Source organism: Phoca vitulina, unplaced genomic scaffold, assembly GCF_004348235.1.
Source record: "Phoca vitulina isolate PV1807 unplaced genomic scaffold, GSC_HSeal_1.0 scaffold2, whole genome shotgun sequence".
NCBI classification, from domain to species: domain Eukaryota; kingdom Metazoa; phylum Chordata; class Mammalia; order Carnivora; family Phocidae; genus Phoca; species Phoca vitulina.
The window spans coordinates 7,635,716-7,657,835 of record NW_022589705.1 but is presented as its reverse complement, the minus strand read 5'-3'; the positions used below and the strand labels follow the sequence as shown (position 1 = coordinate 7,657,835).

The window sequence follows — 22,120 nt, the reverse complement described above, 5'->3', positions numbered from 1 at the left end:
ACTTTAAGGTTAAGATTCAAGTGTGCGGTGCTGAGAATTTTGGTGAAGCACAAAATTGCAATAAACAGCAGATTTGGAGAAAAAGCAATGCATCATGTTGGCAGGAGTTTTGCCTTCTGGGCCCACTCCTCCACAAGCACCGGCATTTTCTCACACTTTTTGTAGACCTTACTTGCCCGTCTCACCTGCCAAAGGTGTACTGTTTCCTAAAGGTCCCTTGAGCTTGAAAGACTAATACCCAGTGAGGTAAGAAGTTTGAAAAGTACCTTCTGATCTTCCCCTGTGGAAAGACTCAGTGCTCCTTCCTTTGGGCAGCCTTCATTTAGAGAGGGCCCTAAGAGCTGGCTGGGTACGTTACTTTCTTCACTTGGGGAAAGGGATTTTATAAAGAGAAACTCCAGTTGAGAGATGACTGGTTCCTTTTGCCCTGAACTCCTTTCTTGTGTCTTAAGTTCTAGTGGATGCAAGACTTGTTAGCAAAATGGTTGCTGAAGGTGGTGGAAGAGTTTCATAATGGCATAGAATTTCTTCTGTAGCTCTTGAAGGCAGGGTGTAGCTTTTAGAATACCTTTGGTTTAGAAAACAAACCTGTCTGTTTTCTACCCTACTAAAACCTCCAGTCTTGAATGTTTCCTTCCTTATTGCTCCTCTTACTCTTCCCCAACCTCCCAGTTAAAGAGTCTGGGCAGAAGAAGGAAGAAACTCAAGTCCCCAGTCTGCTACCAGGGTGGAAATGCCCCCTTTCAGCTAGGCAGGGGCTGCAGTTTTTGGCAGGGACAACAGGACAGTGCATGAGAATTCCCTGTGGTTGGCCAAAATTTGAGTTTCCCTGGGCCCTGCATTTACCATATGGTTATTTATTTGTTTGTTTGTTTGTTTGTTTGTTTGACAGAGAGAGACACAGCAAGAGAGGGAACACAAGCAGGGGCAGTGGGAGAGGGAGCAGCAGGCTCCCCGCTGAGCAGGGAGCCTGATGCAGGGCTCGATCCCAAGACCCTGAGATCATGACCTGAGCCAAAAGCAGACGCTTAACCGACTGAGCTCCAACCATATGGTTTTAAAAGTCATTGGTTCAGAGAACTAGCTTTGATGTAGGACAGAGCTGGGCTACAACCCTCCAGTCCTTACTACTCTTACCAGTTGTGGGAGCTTAAGCCCTTGCCTTAGGTCCTTTGGGCCACATCCTCTTTATCTGTAAAGTGGAAATAATCATGCCTACCTGGTGCGGTTGTTGAGAGGATTAGACGAGCTAATACATATAAAGTACTAAGCACAGTGCCCAGCACAGCGCTCAATAAATTTTAGCTGCTGTTAGTTATTGTTATGGGGACTCAGGATGGAAAGCTCCTTCTTCCTTTCCCTTTCTTTCCTTTCTCTTCCCCTCCTTTCCCTATCCAGGACAGCTCAAGATGGGGAATGTCAACAGTTTCCCCAAAGAGTCATTTCAGGGGTAGTGCTGGAGATTTGGATTGCTAACTGGATTTTATTTAGAAATAAGACGCAGTCTCCTAAAACAATGATTAAGTGAAAAGTGCCTTCAGCTAGGAGTCAGTGGGACTGGGATTCTGACCAGCTCTGCCTCTCACTGACAACATGATCTTGGGAAGTCACTTGACTGCTGGGTCTCTGTCTTCTGCCCAAAGAGAATTTGGACTGTTATCAGGTGCTCTCAGAGGCCCCTTCCAGCTCTGCATTTTATTGTGGTTTTTCCAGGTGCATAGACCCGCCCTCATCACTGTCCCCATTGTGTCTGTTTTTTCCAATTGTGTAGCGGTTCTTCTTAACTCTCCCAAGAGGGAACTCACTTTATCATTTCTCAAGAATAATTATAAACATGTGCATGGGACTTTAGAGGGGACAAAGAGCCTGTCTGGCTTAAATGAAAGGAAGGAAGTGGGGAAAAAAGGAGAATTTTGTTGTTGTTCAGTCCAGAAATTCTGAGCCTCCCAAGAAGTGTATTGTGTGAGCTGACTTCCAGTGAGCATTATTCCTCAGTGGGGGTCTTCCTTGGTCTACACATTCCACCCTGTAACATAGTTCTAATGATTGTGTAAGAATTCTTGCAACAATCTGTGGCAAACCGGATTGCTTTTCAGAATATTCTCTTCAGTACTTAATATGTTGGCTTCATGCCATGGTAGTTGATGGTATTGGGAGAACTGGAAGCAGAACACTTGGTTCACATCTTGGCTACTTTGCTTACAGGAAGATTACTCAACTTCTTTTGGTCTCCGCTTCCTTCTCTGCAAGACAGCAATGATAATACTACTCACCTCAAGATCTCATGTCAAGACTGCTGTAAGCACCAAGTGGAATTGTTTCTACTGTGGAGAAGGAAACCCTTCAGTTTCAGTAAATCTGACTTATTTGGGAGTATGGCTAAAGGAAACAGCAACTTCACTTCCTCTGGGCCCTTTGGCCCGTCAGTGAGGGACAGCTGTAAGCTTTTTAATAGATTCAAACCCCATTCTAGTTTTCCCCAAGTCTCCTCCGGGTTTACTCTGAAGGGTGCCCCTTGTTTGAATTGTCACCGGCCTGAAGAGGGACCAGCAGCCGCTTGCAGGCAAAGACGTGTTGTCGCCTCTGAGGGTACTCCTTGGATAGTGCGCACAGCTGCTGTCCCCAACAGCGTGGACTAGGACGCTTTGATGGACAACGAGACCTTGAATACTTTATGTATCTTGTTTTCCAATGATACTAAAGAGTTCAGTAAACCCAGTTGGTAGGAAGCTAAATTGCTGGTCTGGCAAAGGAGTGAGCAGAAAAACCTAAAGTAAGAGGATTTTTTTTTAAACCTCCTTGCTCAGTTTGGGAGCTTGGCTTACTTTTCCTGATACTCTGCTACCATCTGGCTTGGATTTTCTTCAGGCAAAAATAACTCCATGCTGATTTTGAACTCTTGGCTTATTGTTGATGTCTTTATAGACTCATCCAGCGACTACTGAATAAATGGCTCACGATAAATGTGTGTTCCTGCTTGGTGTAGGGTAGCCGATTCCAGAAATGTAAGGAGAATCAACAAACTCTCCCCAAAAGGAGGCCTTATCCACTGAAAATCCCTTTTGCCAAGCTAGCCAGAGAGTAGGAAGTGTGGGATAGGAGATCAGATGGGTTGGGGTCTGGGCTGCAGGGCAAACTGGAGGGTTTTCTTGCATGTTTTCTCTTTGGATCCAGATTTTAGAATCTGTGGGACACAGTGGTGGTCTCACACTGGTCCCTGGCCATGGAGGAGAGCCTGTCTCAGTGAAAAGCTGGGACATTTCAGCCCTCGAATGTCTGTCTTACCGGTGGACGATGTGGGGCTGGTGACGGGACTGATGGGGTCCTCTTAGGGGTCGTCTGCCATTTTCTTGCCTGAGCATCTCTTTTCCTCTTGTTTCCCCTGCTGAGGCCCATTGGAAAGCATTACCTACCCATTCGTTTGAACTAGGACTGGCCTCCAGGTGGCGCTTCAGCACAGCGAACGGCAGTGGCTGGCGTCACCTCTGGCCGCCGTTCCTCGGGGGCTCTCTCATTATATAAAAGGATTCATGGAAATAGGGCTTCTCCAGCTGCACAATAGAGGGAAGATCTGTTCAAGCTGGGACCCTGGAGAGGTCAGGGAGTGAGGTGGGGTGGGGGGTGACAAAACCTCTTAGCCCCAAGCAAAGTAATATCCATAGGTTTAGGTTCTTGCCAGGACAGAGCCCAGAGCTGCTCGGCCTGGGAAGCAAGGTTTGGGCTTGGCCTGTTGGGATAATGAGCCCAGAGCTTCAGGCTTGGTCCTCTCGCATCCAGGAGGCCCCACCCAGGCTCACAGCCCCAGGCCGAGCACTTAGCTTGGCCAGCTGCCTGCCCAAGGTCTGCAGACATGGCAGACAGCATCTGGGTTGAAATCCTCTCCCTCTGCCTCCCCACACACCTCATTCTCACCCTCTCCTATTTACAAAGAGCTTTCCCCTGTATGATCTCATTTGCGCCTCACAAATTCCCTGGGGGGAGGAGCAGGGTGAGTGAGGCCTTCCCTTGCTCTCAGGAGCTCCGGGGAGGGCACCGTGTGTCAGAAGTATCCCCTTCCTGGTCTGTCTCTACCAGCAAATCCTGAGTTCCTTGGGGGCAACTATTGAATTCAACTTAGTGGTTTCAGGGCTTAGGGCTCCGTGCTTGGCACGGTGGAAAGGCTCAAAACAGTTTGCTGAATGAATAAATATTTACAGGTGAAAAAAACCTCATCAAGGGACAGTAGGTGGTAGAGTCCAGTCTAGAAGTTAGGGCTTCGGGCTTCTAGGACCGGTGACATTGCTGCAATGGGTACCATTTACATCATGTGGTTTTCCAGGCAGAAATAGAATTTGCTAGTACATAAAGGGACCCATGCAAATCTGTCTCCATGTGTGGCATTTGAGAACATGAAGATTTTACTTCAGGTCAGGCACTGGGGCCCCAGTCTGCTGTCAGGAACACATGAGGAGATGTGGGTGGGTCTGGGGCATGGCTAGCCTTTAAGAAGCCTTCCTTAAAAGTATGGGGGGCAGGGATGGTAGGCACCCTGTGCTCCCATCTATCAAAACCTTTCTGTCTCTAACTGCTAGGAAGTCTGGGGGTAAAAAGCTCATCCAGTGATCCACCCCACCCCACTCCGATCCATGAATTAGCACTCTGTTGATTTAAATGTCCATATTTCAGGTAGTTTAGGACTCTGCAAAGAGATGACACAGGTTTGAATCCCAGCTCCACCACTTCTTAGCTGCTGCCTTGGGCAAGACCTTTAACCTCTTCGCGCCTCCATTTCTCATCTTTTAAGTGACAATAATAAGAGTATTTAATTCCTAGTGCTATTTTAGGGACTTAGGGAGTGACTATATAACAATTAAAATAGTCCCTGGCAATAAGTCAAGGCTAGGAAGTGTTCCGCTCATCTCTCTTTATAGTATCCTGGATTTGAGAACTTTGTTCAACCTACGGGGGCTCTTCATGATTTTGTAGCATTCCTTGGAATTCCTGCATTGTAGCTTCCAGGGTCTCAGTTTTCTCCCACACAGTGATAGCTCTTTTGAGGTCTAGAGAAGAGAGGAAACAACTTGAAATGCATTTTTCTGCTGATCACATCAGTAGCATTATCTTTGTTTAATACACAGCCTCTCCTGGTGGCTCCAGTCCGAGTTCAAGGGCTTTCTTTTCTATAGGGGTGCTCGCCACATAGCACATAGTAGGTGTTTAATAAACGCTTATGGCAGGAAGGGAGGAAGGAAGATACAGAGGATAACATTAGTACAGAGTACTTTATACAGACAAGGTCCCTATGGAATTCATACTTGTCCCCTAAGACCTACTGACTAAGCATGAAAATCACCAAGGAAATGTGATCAGCTTGGAGGAGAAGGAGGGGGAGGAGGAGAGAGAAGAAACTGGAGCAGCCTGTTATCGGACCAAAGATATCAGTCCTTCCACTGTACGTGGTTCCATTGCTGATGGTTGCATCAGCTCAGGCCAAGTTGAAAACCTTGCTGGTGCTCTGGGACATCGAAGGCGTCTCCAATTGCGGTCTGCCCCGGAGAGTTGTTTTTCTAGGGGTAGTTGGTCATTTGTTTTGTAGCCTCTCAGGTGCTCTTCTTTATGTCTAGAGACGAGCCAGCTCACCAGACACTTCTGTGGGGTCTGTCATGAGAAAGACATGGGAGGTGGACAATGCTCCAGGACTATTGTTAGTGGAAGCCTGTCCGACCTTGGCAGTCTTATTCCAGGTCTTATGCCAAGTTAGACTTCTAATAGATCCTTACCCACAACCCAGATCCTCTAGCCTGAAAGGCTTGGAGTAGATGGAGTGTAGCTAGAGACCACTCTAGTTTGAGGTTCCATGAGGGAGTTGAAATTGAAACTCAACAGACCTTTTCTAGTAAACACATTCGCTATTTAATCAATTAGGTCATTGATGGTAAGTAGGACTGTCTCAACTGGCATGCCAACTCTGATTGATGGATAATACCTGCCCGGGGAGTGGTGTTGGAGAAGGATTCTGAATCTCTACCCTCCCATCTGGGACTTAGGAGCAAGTGCTGTGATCAATCAACAATGTCTGTCCTAGATGCAGGAAAGGGAGCAGGCCAAGGAGAGGTAGATATTTACCCCAGGAGAGGTGGATATTCACTTGCTTGAGTTGCTAAGGAGAAGTGGAGGCTGTTTATTTGGAAGTTGGGAAAACGCAGATGGTTGAATGGTCAACTATGCTCACTTAAGTAAATCAAGATGGACCTTGAGCAATTCAACTTTTGGGAGAAAGGTGGTACCAGCTCAGGAAGGAAGGCAAAGAAGGAATAAGGGTGGGAAGAGAGTAGTGTTCTAGCTTCCAGACCTCTGTAGAACCGTGGCGGTCTCAGAAACAGTCAGATGGAGAGAGAGCAGGCATGACAACATTAGATGGTTGTTCTGAGTTGGAATTCAAGATCTGAGCAGATTCTAGAATAGAGAGTCAAGCCGTTGACAAACAGATGGAAAAGCATAGAGGAGTGTTTCCCAAACTGAGTACGATGAATCACTTAGTATCCGTGAAATGTTATGGGTATTTTGCCATGATAAATAGGCAGGGGTAGGGGCGCCTGGGTGGTGCAGAAGGTTAAGCCTCTGACTCTTGGTTTCAGCTCAGGTCATGATCTCAGGATCCTGAGATCAAGCCCTGCGTCGGGCTCTGCACTCAGTGCTCAGTGTGGAGTCTGCTTAAGACTCTCTCCCTTTTCCCCTCCCCGCCTGCGAGTGCTCTCTCTCTCTCCCAAAATAAATTAAAAAAATATAGACAGAGGTAGGGAGAGAGAGTTCCACGGTATACAAGTTTGGGAAACCCTCTATCAAAAAAACTCAAGAGAGTTAACTGTAGCCCAAGGTGGCTCTTGGCCAGAGGGGGTTATGGAAGAGAAATGTAATAAGCTATGAAAGCAAAAATGTGGGTTGGTTTAGGCTCTGAAAGGCCTTGAATGACAGTCTGAGGAGTTAGGTTTGGCAGATGTGGAGGGTTGTGTGCTAGAGACATAATGCAATCAGAAGTAACTGTTGATACCATGGAGAGAAGCATGAAGAGGGGAGAGACTGGAGGGCAGGGGATTAGGTAGGAAACTGTCACATGGTCCAAACAAGAGGTATTAACAGCCTGCACTAGGGTGGTAGCAGTGGGAATGGAAAGGAAGGGCCAAGGTCAAGAGCCATCTCACCAGGGGTATTGGCAGGACCAGGCCGACTTCAGGAGCCCTCAGGTTCACGAGGGGTTGTGCTGAAAGGCACCCACCAGCTCCTTCCTACAACCCCACGAGCAAAACCCGCAGAGTGGGAGGTAGAGTGCTGAAATGGAGTGTTTGATTAGACAGAAAGTATAACTTCTTGCCTCTGGGCATGATTCACCGCTGGAAGAGCACCAAGGGCACTAGCATGACGTCTGGAGCTCTCACCGGCGACGGCCATTGCCCCAGACCTCGAGGCACACGGCCATGCCAAGCCCCGTTCTTCTCCGAGTCTCTACGGTTAGCGTGTGAATGTCGGAGGGGGCCTCAGAGCTCATCTCGTCGGGGGCTTTCAAATCGGACTGAACGTCAGGATCCTCCGAAGAGTGCGTTAAATACTGCAGATTCTCAGTCTCCACGTCCAGAGCCTGGGAATCTGCATTTTACGATGTCCTGAAGCGGTTCTGAGGTATAGTCAAATTTAGGAATTCTTTCGTCCCATCACTTCATGTTATAGGTGAGTAAACTGAGCCCCAGACTGGAGCAAGGGCCGGAGTTAGTGGCAGGGCTGCGACTAGCACCCCCGGCTAGTCATGAACCATCCATCATGAACTAATACTTGGTCCCGTTGCTTGGCTCTAGGCTGAGGGTTACACAGCGATTAAGAAGTTCAGAAAGTTCTCCTGTCGCACCCGCTGCCCCATGAGCCCCTCCAGGAGACATGTTGCTTAAGTCTGGGGTATCCACACAAGTGTGCCCAGAGCAAGAATTATAACAATGATAGCGTGCCAGGCATTGCTCTAAGCACTTTACCTGGAGAACTCTTCTAATCCTCGCAACAACCCGTGAGGTGAATATTCTCCCCATTTTACGGAAGCGGAAACTGAGGCACAGGGCAGCTACGGGGGCAAGGAGCTGCTTTCGCCATGTCACGCTTAGGTGATTGTTTTCCTCTGCTTGGGGCGGCACTCTGCGCCTCTACTTCCTTTATCCCACACATTCAGAGCTGGCCCCTTCCCTTCCACCCTCCCTCCCTCTCCAGCCCAGGGAGCCATTCAGAGCTGAGCCAGGGGGTGGGGGTGGGGTGTTTGGCTGCAGTGTCTCCACAGTGCCGAGCTCCACTGAGGGGCCACATGTGCAGATGACTGGCTCTGGGGCCCCAGTCAGCCTGGGGGGCGCCCTGCAGGTCAGCCAGGCAGGCAGCGGGGAGAGGCTGCTTCTCCCCGGCAGCCCTCTGTTGCTGGGCAGGGGTGGGCGTTTTCAGGGAATTCATTCTTTGCTGGGGAGTGGGTGGGTGAGGGCACATTCTCGGCCAGCGCAGAGCTGTAGAGTCGTGTGTGTGTGTGTGTGTGTGTGTGTGTGTGTGTGCGCGTGTGCGTGTGTGTGTGTGTGTGTTGCTTTAAATAAGCTTAGTTGCAGCTGAGCCGGCTGTTATGTTGTATCACCCTTGAAACCTTGTCTAATTCCGTGACTCAAGGCCCTGTGTTAGGACTCATGCAGTTCCTTGTCAGCCTAGTGAACAAAACTGATCTCTCCTGGAGGTCCTGGGGATAAGTTCCCTTAGCTGTGTTCTTCTTTTCGCAGTGGCTGCTAGGAAGCTCGGGATTCTATCTGTTGCTTAAGGGAACACTGTCTCATTTTTGAGTTCGTGACAAAATTAACTCCTCTCTTCAGTTTTTCCTCCAGTTTTAACGGTTATTGATCTCTGAATTAATTTTAATTTGTCATGTTTCTAACTATAATATATGAGAGTGCCAGTTTCACCATCTTCTGCTAATCTGACATTTTTAATAGGTTATTTTTGGTTGCTATTTAAATTCTTACATCTCTGTTGAGCATTTTTCCATGTTAAGTTATTTTCTCCTGTAAACTTTTGTGTTTATCGCCTGTCCTTATTAATCTAGGTGATATTAGGGATTCATTTCTTGATTTGTATGAATTTTCAAGTATTAAAATTATTTACCCTTGGGTTATAAAATTTTTTGAATTTTCCATTGGTGTATGCTTTTATTTTGTTTTATTTTTATTTGTTAAAGATTTTATTTATTTATTTGACAGAGAGAGAGAGAGCGAGAGAGCACAAGCAAGGAGAGCGGCAGGCAGAGGGAGAGGGAGAAGCGGGCTTCCTGCTGAGCAGCGAGCCCAATGTAGGACTGGATCCCAGGACCCTGGGATCATGACCTGAGCAGAAGGCAGATGCTTAACTGACTGAGCCACCCAGGCACCCTGTGCTTTTATTTTAAGCTGCCTCAAATAATTTACCAGAAATAAGCAGGGCAGAAAATGAATGACTGAATTAAATTTCTTGTTTGTGTACTCAACATGTATTTATGGAGCAGTCTTTCTGACCATCCACTTTATCTGCAATTTGGTTTCTTTTTTTTTATTAGCAGTAAATTTTAATTACAATTAATAGTTCAGATGACGAACAGACTAGAATGGTGTTTAAAATCAACTTCTGAAAAAAAATCACATTTATATAAGGGAAATTAAAACGGGCCAGCAAAAGTCCAAAAAAAGGTATAGCTTGGATTATTGCACTTGGATGATGCAATTTAGTTTCTATGGTAAGAACAATAGCTGACATCTGTTGAGTGCTTATTATGTGCTAGACACTGTTCTTTACAAGTATTAACTTATTTCACAACGATCTTATGAGGAAGTTATTATTATCGTCCCCATTTTACAGATAGGAAAACTGAGGCACAGATTAGTAGTTAACTAACTTTCTGTGCTGACACAGCTAGCAGACGGTAGAGCCAGGATGCAAACTCCAAGCCTGTACACCAGTGGTTCTTAACAAGGGATGATTTTTACCCCCAGGGGACATAGGAAATGTCTGGAGGCGTTTTTGGTTGTCACCACTGGGGACTTGCTTGTATTATGTAGTGAGTCGAGGTCAGGGACACTGCTAAACATCCTACAGTGCACAGGACAGCCCCCCGCCCCCCAACAAAGGATGATCTGGCCCAAACGTTAACAGTGCTGAGGTTGAGCCACCTTGTGTAGACCAACCATTATCGTATATCATCTCCTTAAGCTTCCCCAAAGCTCTTTAGCCTGGTTCTCTGTCCTTGATCTGCATGGATAACTGAAAATGCCCCCAGATGGGCTGGGTAGTGGTACAGTCCACACGAGGGAGCATAGGCATTCCAGGGGGGCACACCCTGGTGCTCGGGTTCCTCATGGGGAAAGATTTCTGAAGGCAGGAAGCAAAACCCAGAAAGCCTTCGTGTCCATTGTTCTTGCAGGTCCAAAGAGGGGCGGGGGCTGCAGAAGGAGCTGCTGGGCTTGTTACATTAGGGAGCAGTGCCCCATCCCATGACAAGGACCAGCCGGAAAGCCCCAGGTTACTGAAGCCCCAGACAGAGCGCTCCAGGTGCCCTAACCCTAACCCTAACCAGGTGCTCCTCCCTCCCTCTGCCTGTGGCTTCCTTTCTCCCAGGTTCCCAGACACTGGTCTAGGTCTCTGCGAGCAGGTCCTTCTTATCCTCCCCTCCCCCACCATCTCATCTAGATACTGAAGCTCCCTAGGGCAGGATGGGTCCTGTTTCCATTATATGAAGCTCCCTAGGGCAAGATGGGTCCTGTTTCCATTATAGCCACGCACCTAGCCCACCACAGGCCCCTCATACAGAAATCCCAGTTGCAGCCTTCTAGAATGTGCTGCTGGAAGAAAGCTCCTAATTCTGGCAGCAAGGGCATCTCTTTTGGAAGGCCATGCTCTTGTGGCAAGAACAGGGCTCAGAGAATTGGCAGGCCTAGGCTGGTGGTTTCTGTACTCGGGAGCCCTGCATGGGGCTCACCGCAGGCCGTTTGTCACCTTCATGGTGACTGGTATGGGGCTGGTATGGGGCTGCTCGTCAATAGTTATTTGTTGGCTAGAATAAATGCATCCCTGCTCTGCTCTCCTATCTGGACAGATCGAAACCACCTCCACAGATGGACTCAGGTGGCGGCCGCAGCCTGCTCCAGGGCAGGGGATGCGGACACGTGTCGATCATGTGGGGTACAAGGCTGATGGGCTTACCAGTGTCCTCCTGCCTGCTGAGCAGGCGCCTGCACACAGTGGTGAATCCTGCCCCTTGTCTGTGGGCTTGACTCAGCCTACCCCATTCCTCCCTGGGCTAGAGGATCTTTGAGGCGAGGGGCTATCAGTGAATTACACTCAGACTTCTCAGGGGCCTGCTCTGTGCCAAATACTGGGCTGAGTGTGGTAGATGCAGCAATTAATGAGAAAGACATGGTCCCTGACTAGCAGGAATAGAGATTTTGCACTAGCAGCTACAAGTGGGATGTGCATAATGGAGGAGGTCTGGGGAGATTGTTACTGTTTGTTGCTGATACATAGAAATACTAGAAATTCAGTGAATATGGCTTTTATCTTGGAAGCCACACTTGCGTCCCCTTCCTCCATGTGGATCCCGTCCACAGGCAAAGGTGACAGTTACGTGCATTGACTGATTTCATGGAGACTGCAAGTACATCCACCCCAAAATGTCCAGCTCCAGTGCCTATTATGATACAGTTACAAAACTATGGGGATTAAGAAAAGATCTGGTTTCCAATTCTGCCTCTTCCTTTTCTGGGATATTAACGTTTCTGAGACCATCTTCCCAGTCTGCAAAATGAGAATAACAGTAACCATCCCCAGCATGGCTGACTGTGTTTGGTTATTCAGTGGGCACCTCCTGGGACTTGCAGTTGGATTACTAAACAGAGTCAGCCTTGGGACAGTCCTCCTCTTGGATCAGACCAGGAATCCCCACAGCCAGAGCAAGGTTAGGCCACAGGCAAGGCCGAGTCCTAAGAAGCAATGATTAAATGTCCACAATGGTTCGTTGATGGAGGAGCAAAGGCAGAGCTTGTCTTCTCCCCGGTGGGCTAGTTTGTAGACAAGCCTTGGAGACCCCTCGGTCAGGGTTCCCAAATGGGAGGAATAAGACTGGTGACATGGGGAGTGGAGGAATATTTCTAAGTTTGCTATCTATTGTTGATTTTAATGTGTCTGGGGAAAATACAAGCAGCCCAGCAAACCCATGATTTTATGAATGTTTTTGTTTAGAATGATGTTAGGTTAAAAAAAAAAAGTGAATTAATTTTAAAAAGTCAGTAAATAATAATCGGTAAATAATTGTTTGGTTGGCACAGTGATAGAACAAAAATCATGAAGGTGAATGGATAAAGATGTGGTATATATATACAACGGAATACTATGGAGCCATCACAAAATGAAATCCTGCCATTTGCAACAATGTGGATGGAACTAGAGGGTATTATGCTAAGCGAAATAAGTCAATCAGCGAAAGACAATTATCATATGATCTCACTGATATGTGGAATTTAAGAAATAAGGCAGAGGATCACAGGGGAAGAGAGGAAAAAATGAAACAAGATGAAACCAGAGAGGGAGACAAACCATAAGAGACTCTTAATCATAGGAAACAAACCGAGGGTTGCTGGAGGGGAGGGGTTGGAGGGATGGGGTAACTGGGTGATGGACATCGGGGAGGGTATGTGTTGTAATGAGCACTGGATATTATATAAGACCGATGAATCACAGACCTCTACCTTTCATATGTTAATGAAAAAAATAATAAAGTAATGAAGGGGGCTCACAAATGACAAAAGCTTGGGAAGCATTGATCCAATAAGCCTCTTCCCATTAGTGATGAAGGAACGGAGGTCCAAAAGAGTGACATTTAAGGTTGGCAAGAAACAGACCTGGGATTACAACCAAATCCTCAGGATCTCCAGGTGGTGTTCCTCTGAGCAACCCGGGCCACCTGACTTCACTGGGCTCCCTCCACTAGAAGATGCTTTGATTAGCGTTCTTTTATTTTTAGATAAAAGTTTTATTGAGATGTAACTCACATACCATAAAATTCAATCGTTCAAAAGTGTATCATTTAGTGGGTTTTAGTGAATTCACAGAGTTGTGCGACCAACAGCACAATCCAGTTTCAGAACATTTCCTCATCACCTCAAGAATCTGGAGGGCCACTGAGTAACCACGGGTCCAAGAAAAATGAGGAAGTTCATGAAGCCAACCTGAACCCAACTGGCAGCTGGAGCCAAATGCGAGAGAGCCACAGCTAAGCCACAGACCTGTGAGTGAAAAGAATCGATGTATAAATGGTACAAGTGACTCTGGAGTCAAAGAGGCCTGGTTTGAATTCCAGCCTGTGAGTTCTATCATCTTGTTACTTAACGTCTCTGTGGCTGTTTCCACGACTGTGAAGTGGGGGTGACACCTACCTCATAGAGTTGCTTGAGGGTGAAAGTGGTCAGCCCAGAGAGCCTCTCACACAGAAGGGCTCAGCATGTTGTGGGCTGCCCACGAAGCAGCCATCCCCCCTTTTCTCACGCAATCCCAGTTTCTGTTTAGGTTTCCCATATGACCCTCTGTGCCTCCTGGGAAGCTGACCGCACCCTGAACTTCAGAGCTGGTCTTGACTGGCGTAAGGGAAATCCCAACACTCTCACCGCCCATTGGCTCAGGAACTCAGGTGTACGCGGGTCAGCGGAGGGCGCAGGTCCAGCCCCAGCCATGTGCTCAGGAACGGGTGTGTGCATCAGGCAGGTTCTTAGCTGCAACAACAGAAGCCGAGTCTGGGTGGTTCGGCACTTCCAAAGTTTATAGAAAGGACAATGGGTGGCTCGCAAGATCATAGGGAGAGCTGGAAAGCCAGGCTTCCGGCCAAGCTGGCCCAAACCCTTCCACAGGTCAGAGCTGACAAGAAAACAGCCACCAACACCAAGATCTGGATGCACGTGCTACAGACGGCCTTCCAGCCGTTTCTGGGCCGGGAGCTTGACTTTCCTCTGCAGCCATTAATGCCTCCACTGTGTGTGTGTGTGTGTGTGTGTGTGTGTGGTGGGCAGGGGTGCAGGGCGAGCGGAGGGGAGGGGCAGGAGGAGAAGGCACACTCCATGCTTTTCTTCTTGCACCACTAACTCTTGAGTAAAAGACCCGTGGCTGTGTCAGGAGAACAAAGTCTGGCTCCTGCTTTGGGGAGGTGGGACTGATAATTTCAAACTTGTCCTAACAAAGGATGAGTGTTCAAAAGAGCCCAAGTGACCACAAGTATGACAGATGTCTGCCACAAGATTTGTTCCAGTTTGAGAAAATGAGGCGCAAGGGGGTTGTTTGTTGGGGCTTCTTATAAAGAATCGTCCTTATTCGTAAAAGGGACACAAGAAGAGACTCTCCTTTCTCTGCACGTTGTGATGTGTTGATGTGGAGTCTAGAGTACAATAAATCATTCCGGCATGAGGGAAGCCAGCCTGAAAATGAAGCCAGTACACAGAGGAGGGGAAAAAAGCAAGAGGGGAGCAGAGAAGGAGCGCAGAGCCACTGTCTTGCTGATCCTGAAGCCGTCCAACCTCTAGATTTCCAGTTACATGAGCAAGTGCGACTTGGATTTTCTGTTGCTGGCAGCCCAGCGCATCCTAACTGATGCATTAGCGATGACCCATCAAGAACTTCTAGAGACAGTGGGAGGCGAGGTGGTTGGGGAGAGACCTGGGTTCTAGCCTCATTTCTGCCTCACGCCTCCCAGCCAAAGCATGAACCTCTGAACCACAGTTTCGCTGTTTTCACAGCATTGTTGGGGAGTGAAATGAAGGGTGGAAGAGAACTGTGTAGACCAAAGTGCAGAGGATTCTTCCTCCCCACGGGTTCTTGTAATCAAACAAGACAGGGGCACAAACAGGGTAATACATGAACAAACAGCTGCTTTCTCAAAGGCTTGAACATTCCAGGTTCCCATTTGGCCCAAGTTTTCGTGTATTCTCTATACTTGGCAGCTGGGTGGGAGGTAGTGGGAGATAGGAAGGAGACGGAAACGCTTTGAAGTAGAATTAGGTCAAAGCTGATCATTAAACAGCGTGTAGATTTGGGTGTTTGCTTTTCCTTTTCTCTGTGTTCTGAAAGGAGCACGGGGGAAACTGTAGGCTCTCCTTCAGGAGGAGAAGGAAGGAGGATGCCAGATGCGCCAGATGTTTTACCCTTCTTCTCTCTTCTAGTATCCTCACAGTAGGTAGGTGGGACATGTGTCTCCATTTCTGAGACTCAGAAATGGTTCCAAGAGGTGAAGTCATCTGCTCTGGGTATGAACTTGAATGCTCTTCTCAGTACATCCCACCAGCTCCCAGGAAAACACAAAAACATACTCCATTTGGTATTTGAGCTCCAAAGGTTTAAACAGAAGCTTACCAGGAGGGCTGAAAGAAGGCATTGTCTCCTCAGGTTAACTTCAAATGTCCTTTTTCCCCAAGGGAGGCAACTGTGCTATCAGAAGAACGTGGTCATACTTGTAAATACCAAGGATATCTTGGAAGGACACTCAAGAACTGGACAGAGTGGGTGATCTGAGCGTGGCAGTGGAGGGAGCCTGGTCGGAGGAAGACACAGACACTTTTCACTCTTGGCCTTTTCCTTGGTAAACATCGTGGCATGTGTGTGTATTACCTACTCAGAAAGTAAATAAACGAAACTATTTTTGGCACTTAGGTCTTGGGTCTGCTGCTTCCCAGCAGTGACCTTGGCTAGCCACGCTTTAGTGTTTCCTCATTTGTGAAATGAGGATAAAAATGTCTGCCTCTCAGGCCTACTCAGAAGATTAGATCACATCATGCACATGAAGGAGCTTGGCATTTAGTAAATGCTCAATAAACAGAAGGTATTTCTCCGGACTGCAAAGCTCTAGTCATATGAAAACTACAGTTAGTAAGTTATTATTGTTTGTCATTCAGGGCATTTATACAAATAATTTTGATATATTTTATTTTATTTATTTATTTTTTAGAGATGACTATTTGAGAGAGAGAGAGCGCACGAGCAGGAGGAGGGGCAAAGGGAGAGGGAAAAGCAGACTCCCTGCTGAGCACGACTTGGGGTTCCATCCCAGGACCCCAAGACAACCTGAGCCAAAGGCAGACACTTAACTGACTGAGCCACCCGGGCGCCCCTAATCTTGGAATATTTTAATTTTCAATCTGGACTACCTCCTGGGCTTGAAATCGTTTGGTAAGTCCACCCAATGTTAGAGGAAAGAACACAGGTGTGGAGTCACACAGATCTGACTTCAGAACCTAAGGCTGCGTCACCCTGAGCAAGGCACTCAATGTCTCTGAGCTTCAGCTCCTAATCAGCCCCTCATCAGCTGATTGGATCCTCATGGGTGGTCTTTGTTCCTTGTCTGATGCCCACCTCCCAAAGCAGATCCAATTCCGTAACGTATTAACTAGAAATATTTTGGGGGGATGTGGGGAAGAAGATACAGATCACACACCACACAATAGAAATTAAATCAAATCCTCCATCAGACATCTCCCAAGTTCCTCTTCCCTGCCAATCATTTTCTCTCTTTCCTTCTCTTCACCTCTGGGACTTCTTAAAACCCCTTTTGTTGTCCAGAGCAGTTCACGCCTACCCTCAGCCAGTGCGCCCCACTCAGCAAAACAAAGACCAAGCCGAAGCTCCTTTCCTTGACTGTGTCTCTCTGCAGGTGGGACGGGGTGGCCTCAGTCCATCCAGCCACAGGTGAATGGGGGATGATCATACTCCCCTGGCAAGTCCATTGTGAAGATGGGCAGAGCTGGAATTCAGGTCCAAGTTTGTGACCTCAACTTCAATATCCCTTCCCACAGCTATCTCAAGACAACAGCATTTTGTAGAATCTTGGTTGCTAGTTCTGTTGTTGTTGTTACATTCGGTTTTTAGAAGAGACAAAGAGTGAGTCAGGAATGTAATAGTAAGAATTCAATTTGCAGAGTATGTGCTGGGACCAGTACAAAGTCATGGCAAAGCCTCACTCTCCGTGGATCTGTGATGCCAGCCAGGGAAACTTGAATTTGGAGCGATGACCCCTGAGGCAGAGTGGCATCCTCCATCATCAAAGAGCCATCTTATTATGTACACTGCCTTCCGCTTACGCTAGAATGTGGACTGAGATGTTTCAAAATTCATCGGCAAAACATGAGATGTGATGCGGTTTTCTTCTTAGCCTGACGTCCCACTTCCTAAGCCTTCCAGCAAGTTGGGACTTCATTGTAGAAAACCTCCCAGGAAGGGAAGGGAATCAGGGTGATCAAGCGCATCAGTGGGATTGGCAGAGAGGTAAGTCAGTGACGGCGGTCAGCAGTAGGGTCCTGAGTTGAGTGTGTTTTAGTTTCCCAGAGCTGCTGTAGCAAAGTTCCACTCACGTGGTGCCTCAAAACAACTCATATTTATCCTCTCGGTTCTAGAGGCTGGAAATAAAAAAATTGCTGGCAGGGCCAGGCTCTCTGAACGCTCTAGGGGAAGATGGTTCCTTGTCTCTTCCTAGTTTCTGGTATTGCCAGCAATCCTTGGTGTTTCCTTGGCTGGAAACACATCACTCCAATCTCTGCCTCTGACATCACATGGTGGTCCCCCTGTGTGTCTCTTTATCTTGGTTACCTCTTATAAGGACACCAACCTTTGGATCAGGCCCACCCAATCCAGGATGACCTCATCTTAACTAAACATACCTGCAAAGACTCTAGTCCAAATTAGGTCACAGTCACCAGTCCTGGGGATTAGGACTTCAACTTACTGTTTTGGGAGACACAATTCAACCCACAACAGAGTGCTCTTCTCTTTCAAGTTTGCTGGCAAAGCTGTCTGCAGAAGTGATTCCACAGCTAGGACCTAACAGTGATTGAAGGAAGGGGGGATGGGAAGGTAAAGTTGTGGGGAGCAACTTCCACGTTTTCAAAAATGGGGCAATGGAACTCTGAGTGTCAGCTCAGTCCTTAATATCGTCACCCATTCCTGGTGAAGGCAGATGTTCAAAACTAACATCTGAAGCGCTAGGCTTAACCTGACCTGTAACTTCGAAATTAATGCCGGCAAATTGGCCTGTTCATCATTGATAAGTCACAGTTTCACATGATGGTTAACATCCCCTTCAAAGATGGATGTACGTGTAGTTCATTCCGTTTTTAAGAGAGAGCTCCCAGAATCCTGCTCAGATTTATGGTCAAATAACAGTTCTGAAAAATTGCATCTGATGCTGACTCAGGCCTGGCAGGGACAGTTGTCACAGGCCTTGAGCTTTGGCATCAATCTGTGACTTCCCAGTGAGAGAAGCTCAGGGGTGGAAGCCCACAGGCCTGATTGCCCTTTTGGAATAATATTTAATAGGATGACCACCCCCTCCCAGCCTGCCAGCCCGGATCAGTGCCACAAGCCAAGGCTCAGCCTTGCTGGGCACAGGGGCTGCGAGGAAGACTTGGCAAAATTTTAATTAACTGAAGATAAACACACCGGGAGCGCGAGTCCATTAGCTGGCACCACCACCCAGAGAGAAAAGGCCTCGCTAATCGCGCACCACAGCAGGTGAAATGACCTGCAGACCAGCAGCGTCCATGTGCTGGCAAATTAAAAAACCTATTTTCAAAATAAATATGCATGGGGTCTCCGTTTGTCATGTTCTTTCTCCTGAAAAGCAGGAGAGCGGGGATGTTCATGAGCAACTGTTTTTAATATTTTTATTGCCCAGGAATGCCGAACACCCACATGTGAGTCCAGCAAAACAGGGCTGGAATCGCCCTTTCTCTGGAGGAGAGGGAAGTTGTTCAGGAAGCCAAGCGAAGGTAGTCAGAGGTTGAGGACCATCCCTGAGGAGACGAACAAAGAACACAATCAGCCTGAGCCGGATCAGCTGAGTCCGGAAGTGGGTGAAAAAGCAGGTGGGGCAGACATACGCTATTCGCTCCGCATCAAGGAGTCCGCAATTCACCGGCTTTGGTTTGGATTATGAGATGGCCAAGTGGCAGGGCTGGCGCTTACGTTTTCAATACCCTCGAGGGAGGATCTTACATGATTTTATTTTAGTTTATTTTTTAAAGATTTTATTTATTTATTCATGAGAGACAGAGAGAGAGAGGCAGAGGGAGAAGCAGGCTCCCAAGGAGCAGGGAGCCCAATGTGGGACTCGATCCCAGGACGCTGGGATCATGACCTGAGCCGAAGGCAGACGCTTAACCATCTGAGCCACCCAGGCACCCCTTACATGATTTTAGAACATGGCCTGAAAGTGGGTACTTCATTCACTCATTATAGCATACATCATCACTTACTCTGTCACAAGTGCTATCCACGTGGGGCTGGACACACAGCAGTGAGGGAGATTTCACAGTCTCTCTTCGCATGAAGCTTACGTTCTAGTCGGGGGTGGGGTGGTGACAAATACACAAGAAAAGATCAGGTGGCAACTAAGTGCACAGACCTGGATGGTGGCGCAAAAGACCTGGAGAGCATTCCAGGGCACAGCAAGTGCAAAGGCCCTGAGACGGAGGGGCTTAGTCTGTTGGAGGACTGGAGAAAAGGTGAGTGGTTGAAGCTCCGTGACAAAGGAGATGAGTAGTAGAAGAAAAGAATAGACAGGGCTAAGGTTAAGGAGACAGGATTTTATTCCAAGTGCAAATTTATGTGAAACCTGTCATTCCTGTTCCTGCTAGATTACTAGCTCCAAGAGGGCAGTCTATATCTATCTTGCTCACTCAATACGTAGGTTGCATTCCAGGGCATGTGCTGTCTGCCTTGTCATTGTTATTTATCTCTTTAGTATTACAGGTACAAGTATGTAAGATTTCTCCCCCCCAGATAAGTTACAAACCACTTAATGGCTCAAGCAGGGACCCCTCTTCTTCTGACCTTTCTATTGTGTCCTGGGCCAGCCTCCGATGACCCTTGCCTTCTTGTATATCTCCTTTCACACTGAATCCGAGCTTGTCCTGTGCGACCAGGAAAATAAGGTAGAAGGCATAGTGTATGACCCTCAAGGTAGGCCATAAAAGTCATCGCAGCACCTGGCTTGGTCTGTGGGCTTCCTGCCTCTAGGGGAGGCCAGCCGCCACAGCACGCGGACACTCAAGCAGCAATGTGGAGTGGCCCACCTGGAAAGGAAGTGAGTCGCCCACCAAGAGCCAGCAACAATTTGCCAGTCCTGTGAGGGAAGCCACCTCGGAAGTGGGTCCTCCTGCCCCAGCTGACGTATGATGGCAACTGACCCTGCACCAGACTCACCCAGCTGAGTCCTTCTCTGCTTCCTGCCCAACAGAAACCGTGAGAGAGAACACAGGATTGTTTTTTTAAGCCTTTCAGTTTTGGGTGATTTGTTAGGCAGTAACAGATAACCAGAACGCCTAGCAGAAGGTCACGCATGCAGTAGTGGGTGGAAGCACAACCATGAGGAAGTCCTCAAAGGGAGCCCCGCCATGTGGGACAGGGGGTGAGGGACACCTGAGGGGAGGGGAGGGCAGCCAAGAGCAGGTGGTAAGAAGAAACTGTTAATGAGATTATCGAAGACTAACCGTGGAGGGCAGAATTTGGCAGTTATTATCTCTTGTGAAGGTGCCAGTAGCGAGGGGATTCAGCCAAAATATCCGTAAGAATCTAGAACCTGTGTAAATTCCCCAACTTGGCTGTTTTGGTGACCCTGGTCCAGGTTTACGGAGCAAAATGCTCTTGAATGTTTGCTTAGGGTGACAAACAACAAAGGGTAGGAAGAGACAGTGCCCCACCCAAAGCCACTTTGGTGGGGTCTACCAGGAGGGGAGGTGAGCAAGTGAGGTCCTGGCAGGGCCTGAGGCAGGCCCTCGGGGCCTAACAGTTGAAAGTCCATTGCATCTGGCTGGTGCAGGGAGTGCAAATGTGCAGTCACCTCAATTAGAGGTGTGCCCAGCAAATTATCCTCAAACAACCCCCTCCTGACACATGTGTTTGGCTAACTGAGGTCTGTTAAATCCTTGTTTCAAAATACATTTGATCTGGAACTCCCAGGTAGCCGTCCAGGACAAGTCGTGCTGTTGCAGTCCAGGCCGGAGTGAGAGAGGGTACCTGGCCCTGCCTTCCCTCCACCTGCCCTGGCCCCACTCACTGTCCCCGAGGCCCTTCCCGGCAGCCCTCATGTTCTGAAGATCATCACTTGAAGACCACAGATTGAGGACGTTCCAGAGACTGCCACATTGTTTTATAATAATCTGTCATTTGTGATTGTTTGCACTGCTGTTTTCCCCCATGACTGCAAGCAACTAGATTCATCTTCCTTAGATACTGTCTCATCTCACACTTCCTGTGCTGAACATCCCCCACAGGGTGCTGCTTCTCCGAAGCTAAAGTCAGAGTATCTTTCCAGTGTCGTCTCTGCTCCCTGGACATGGACCCAAGGCCCCTGCTCCAGTCACTTTCTCCTTACTGTCCCCGTGTGTCCCCCCCCCCCCCCCCCGACCCCTTCCAGGCCCTGCATTTGCATTTCCTCCACCTGGAACACCATCTCCTGCCCCCTCACCCATCCACCAGGCACACTTAGACCCCACTCCCTGCGAGGCAACTCCCTACCCAAGGGATGGTTCCCCACCAGTGTTCCATTAACAAACACTACCTGGACCAGTCATCGATGCTTAAAATTCCCATGGATCAGAAGTCACAGACACATGAGGGTTGCCAGGGACCTGAGAGATGGTCTAGTTCAAGCTCTTATTTCATCGACGAGGAGATGAAGGCCGAGAGGGAGCAGCTGTGGAAGAGAGTGTTTGTCACGCAAAATACTGGCCACCACCAGATCCTGCCTCTGGACGGCATTCGGGAAAGAAGGGTCAAGAAACATCCCTCCATCTCGAAGCTGTGTTTCTCTGAATGTCAACCTTCTGGTCTGCAAAATCAGGCTCATCTGAGGATTGGCGAAATGTACTTACAGCACTTGGTACATGTAGACCCTCAATCAGTGGTTGTTTTTCTCTTCTTTCCTTTTTTTTTTTAAATCATATTATTCTGACTTTTTTTTAAAAAAAGATTTATTTATTTGAGAGATAGAGTGTTGTGTGCACAGGGGGCGGGGCAGAGGGAGAGGGGAAGCTGACTCCCCAGTGTGGGACTCCATCTCACGGCCCCAGGATCATGA

General features: G+C 48.0%; 1 protein-coding gene and 1 long non-coding RNA gene across 2 annotated transcripts in view; both read left to right on the top strand.

Annotated features, from left to right (window-relative positions):
• LRIG2 (leucine rich repeats and immunoglobulin like domains 2) overlaps positions 1 to 16,036 on the top strand; it is an 83,286-nt gene extending 67,250 nt beyond the window's left edge. The window contains exons 19-20 of the transcript XR_004301380.1: positions 15,468 to 15,631; positions 15,998 to 16,036. The gene's annotated coding sequence lies outside the window, so the exon portion shown is untranslated. The remainder of the gene's footprint in view (positions 1 to 15,467; positions 15,632 to 15,997) is intronic.
• A 112-nt stretch (positions 16,037 to 16,148) lies between these two features.
• Positions 16,149 to 18,988, top strand: LOC116639413. The gene is made up of 3 exons (XR_004300837.1): positions 16,149 to 16,218; positions 16,965 to 17,310; positions 18,716 to 18,988. It is a non-coding gene; the product is annotated as an uncharacterized LOC116639413 (long non-coding RNA).
• The last annotated feature ends 3,132 nt before the right edge of the window (positions 18,989 to 22,120 follow it).